Below are 4,287 nucleotides of genomic sequence, written 5' to 3'. Positions count from 1 at the left end.
TCGCGGGCCGCTGCAGCGCGCCACTTACGGCCGTCGCTAGGAAACCCCGGAAGTGAGGACTGGAGGAGGGCGGGAAGAGGCTGCGTGAGGGATCACGCGCGGGAGGGCTAGCGAGGCGCATGCGTGGGAGCTTCTTGGCGCAGGCGCGACGCGGTGGAGCGGCGCCGGCTGTCGTTTGTTCTCCTGCGTCCTTGCGGGAGCGTCCGAGCCTCTGCGTCCTTCGCAGCCTCCTGCGTGGTGCAGACTTGGCGGATCACACGACCCGGCTCGGGTCCTTCCGTTCCGATCTGTGTCTTTCGGGTAAGAGTTTTGCACTTGGGGGCGCCCAGCTCCCCAGTATCAGCCTCAGAAGTAGAGCAACGACGTGTGTCCTGGCGACTGCAGACTCGTGTGACCCAGGGAAACAGAACTGGAAGCAGCCGTGGACAGCCAGCCCCTTTGTTTACGTATTTTATTTTTTTATTTCTTTTTTCGAGACAGGGTTTCTCTGCGGCTTTGGAGCTTGTCCTGGAACTCGCTCTGTAGACCAGGCTGGCCTCGAACCCACAGAGATCCACCTGCCTCCGCCTCCGAGTGCTGGGATTAAAGGTGTGCGGCCATATTTTGTTATTTACTTCTGCTTTTTGGAGATTGGGTCTCAGGAAGTTGGCGTGATCTTGTAGCTTGAGTGCTACGATCACAGGCGTGCATCGGGGTTATGGGGTGTTGGCAAGCACTGAGCTATATTAATGGCTTTAAAAAAGAAAAAAATGTATCTTAGTTTGCCACGCCACTTACGAGGCAGAGTCGAGGCAGGCAGTTCAAGTCGCCTGGTCTACAGAGCCTGGTCTCGAACTCACAGAGATCCGCCTGCCTCTGCCTCCCGCGTGCTGGGATTAAAGGCGTGCGCTACCAACGCCCGGCTCACGCCAAGATTTTATAAGAGGAGGAAAGATGCAGTTGAGTGTGCCAGGGGTCCTGAAAGTTCTGAGATTCCCTGTGCCCTTCTAGAAGAATCTGTCTTGTCTGCTGTGAAAACCCTTATGATGTCCTGATCTTGGAGCTGTAGAGATCACTTGGTGGTAATGTGCTTGACTCTGGAGCAAGATGACCTGGGTTAAGGTCCAAAAACTCAGTGTAAAAGCCAGACAATGGGCTGAAGAGATAGCTCAGCCGTTACAAGCACTTGTAGAAGACTTGGGTTCAATTTCCAGTACCTACATGGCACCTCACAACTGTCTGTAACTCCAGGATCCAGCAGCCTCACACAGACATACATACATGCAAAATACCAATAATAATACATAAAAATATTATAATGGTAAAAGCTAGACAAAAGCACAGGCCTGTAATCCTCAAAGAACATGATAGTCATGTCGGGGCTTCCAGCACACAGGCTGCCCTAACCCTCATCTTATTGTCTTGACCTGCAAGGGAACTGATGGTTCAGGGCAGTGACATTGTCCACTCTCCTGGGTCACATCAGGACCCTAACATCCTGTATCCTCTTCATGTGTTTGTGGACGTAGTGTGCACAGACGTTATCACAGAACCCTATGGAGCAACAACTAGCCCCGCCCCATACCCTCTGGGTGAGCACATTCATCCCTGTCCACCACGCCTTGAGTCAGCTCACTCTGTCCCTGTGAGTGTTACTTTGCTGACAACCCAGCAGAGGTTGTATTTCTTACTGTTAACAAGATGTCAATCTAAACCACTATTGCCCTGTTACATGCTGTAAAGAAACGAGGATTACCAAGAGCTAGCCTGGACACTATGAGAGCCTATCCTGAATGGATGGATGTAGTGGTCTGGTAGCTGCTGTGAGCTCTTGTGCATCTAGAATGAGCTGGGATGGGCCCAGGATGCCTAGGATGAAACTGAGGATGGTCTTCATGGACAACTGGCTAGGAAACCGTGCCCACTGTGGCTGCATCGTTGCCTCAACTGAAGAGAAGCAAGCTGGACCCCACATTCCTGTCTCTCAAAGCATCCCTCAATGAGGGGAGCCCCACCATCCAGTTATGGTGCAAACAGGCTACCCCTCATTTCATAGGTTGGAAACAACCTATCCCTATATTTTGAGGGAAGAGTTGTGTGTGCTCTGCAGGAGAAAAAAATCCAACACTCGAGGGTGGAGGCAGGAGATTGAGGCTAGCCTGGATTCCAGATGCCTCAAACAGAAGAGAAGAGCACCAAGCATGACAAACCACACCTGTCATCCCAGGCTGAGGCAGGAGGACTGCTGCGAATCCCAGGCAGGCTGGGGAAGAGAGACCTGTGGGGAAGTCTCTCTCATGGTGCTTGCTGCAGGAAGCTATGAACACAGAACTTCACCCCGGGGCTCCCTAGTCCCAGCACATGAGCCAAACCATGATTTACCAACCTCCCGGTGTTGGGTAATCTGTTACAGCAACAGAAACCAGATTGGGCCAGGAAACTGAAACTACACACACTGGTACAGGGACTATCCTCAGCTTGAGCACTGGCTACACTAACCATACGCCAAGAATTCTGGACTCTAAGAGCCAGCAGCCCAGCTGGTGACCAATGGGATGTCTGTCTCTTGGAAAACTACAAAGCACTGCACATAGATAGAACTGAGGGAGGATATTTAGTAATACACTATCTTTGGATTATTACTTTCAAAAGAAACAAGTCACAAAACTATGTTCTCATGAGAGTTAAGACATGGCCTCATGAAGTTCTGGCCTCAAATTAGCCAGGGATAACCTTGAGCTTCCTGATGGACCGGAAACTGTCTGCTGTGTGCAGGGGTCTACCTCATTTTTATTTACTTAGTTATTTTCAAGACAGGGTTTCTCTGTAAAACAGTTCTATCTGGCCTGGAACTCACTCTATAGACCAGGCTGGCTTCAAACTCAGAGATCCGCCTGCCTCTGCCTCCAGATTGCTGGGATCAAAGGCATGCACACACACACCACCGACCCCAGCTAGTTGTTTTTAAAAACTTCTTTTCAAACTTAAAAATAGGCCCAGGAGATGGCAGCGTCAGTGAAGTGTTGCTGCACAAGCATTTAGCCTGGAGTGATCCCTGGCAACAGCTGGGTGTGGTGGCACATAGCTGGAATCCCATCACCAGAGACAGGAGGGTCCCTGATGCTTGCTGCCTAACCAGTCTAGCCAATTAGTGAGTGCCAAGTTCAGTAAATGGCCCTGCCCCATAGATAAGATGGAGACTGATAAAGGACACCTGAGGATAAAGGACATCTGGCCTCTACACTCACATACAGGTAGCCATCCCCCCACTGTTTGTATCTATGGGGCTGGCTCAGTGGGTAGAGTGCTTGCTACAAAGACATGGAGACCCGAGTTCAAACCAGCACCCACATAAAAAGCCATGGGGGGTGGCAGGTGCATTTATAGTCCTCATGCTGGGGAGGTAGAGGCAGGAACCATGGGGCTTGCTGGCCCAGGTGGCAAGTATACAGTACATTTGCCACTCACCCTGAGGCTGAGGAATTTGGGGTCAACCTGGGCTGCAGAGTGAGACCCTGTCTCAAAACAACCAAAGGAGAATAGCTAAGGAAACAAGTCCCTGACTCCTTAAGGAGTGTGGCTGGACCTGGGTTCCTGCAGGAACTGAATCCTGAAGCATCATCAGCTGGTTGAAGCCATAGAGGTTCTCAGGGAGCCTTGGTGAGAAAATTGAACATTTAAGCCAGTCTCAGTCATGGTAAGTTTACACACACATGCATACATGCACGAACACTCATGACTTGTTGGACATCCAGGCATGAAAGACAGGCAGAATTTTTTTTGCCTTACATATGTTTGTGTATGTGCTTGCGTGTATAGGTGCCCCTGTATATAGGGGTCTGCATATGCATTTGCATGCTAAGGCTGGAAGTTGACATCAGGTGTTTTCGGTAACTGCTCTATACACACTCGTAAATTTTAAAGTATTCAGAATATTTCTGTGTGGGTGTGGGAGGGAGTCAGGCAGCTCGAAGGAATCCGTTCTCTCCTACCATGTGGGTCCCAGAAATGGAACTTCTTGCCAAGGTTTGGCAGCAGTCACCTTCACTTAGCCGTCTCACTGGTCCCTCCACCCCATGTATGAGGCAGGACCTCTCCTCTGGCGCAGCCAGCTTGCTCCTGCCATCCCCGCTCCACCTCCCTGCACTTCGATGGCAGCTGGGGCTGCAGTCCCAATTCTGGTTTCCATACCCGCCAGGCAAGGGTTGCTCAAGCCATCTCCCTGCCTTAGCTTTTCAGTCTCCTTGCACGTTGTGCTGCTGGGAGCAAAAGGAGAGACCTCCCTGACAAACCAGAGCAAATCTCAAA

Source organism: Mesocricetus auratus, unplaced genomic scaffold (assembly GCF_017639785.1).
Source record: "Mesocricetus auratus isolate SY011 unplaced genomic scaffold, BCM_Maur_2.0 Super-Scaffold_6731, whole genome shotgun sequence".
NCBI lineage: Eukaryota > Metazoa > Chordata > Mammalia > Rodentia > Cricetidae > Mesocricetus > Mesocricetus auratus.
Note: the sequence above shows the minus strand (reverse complement) of the source record.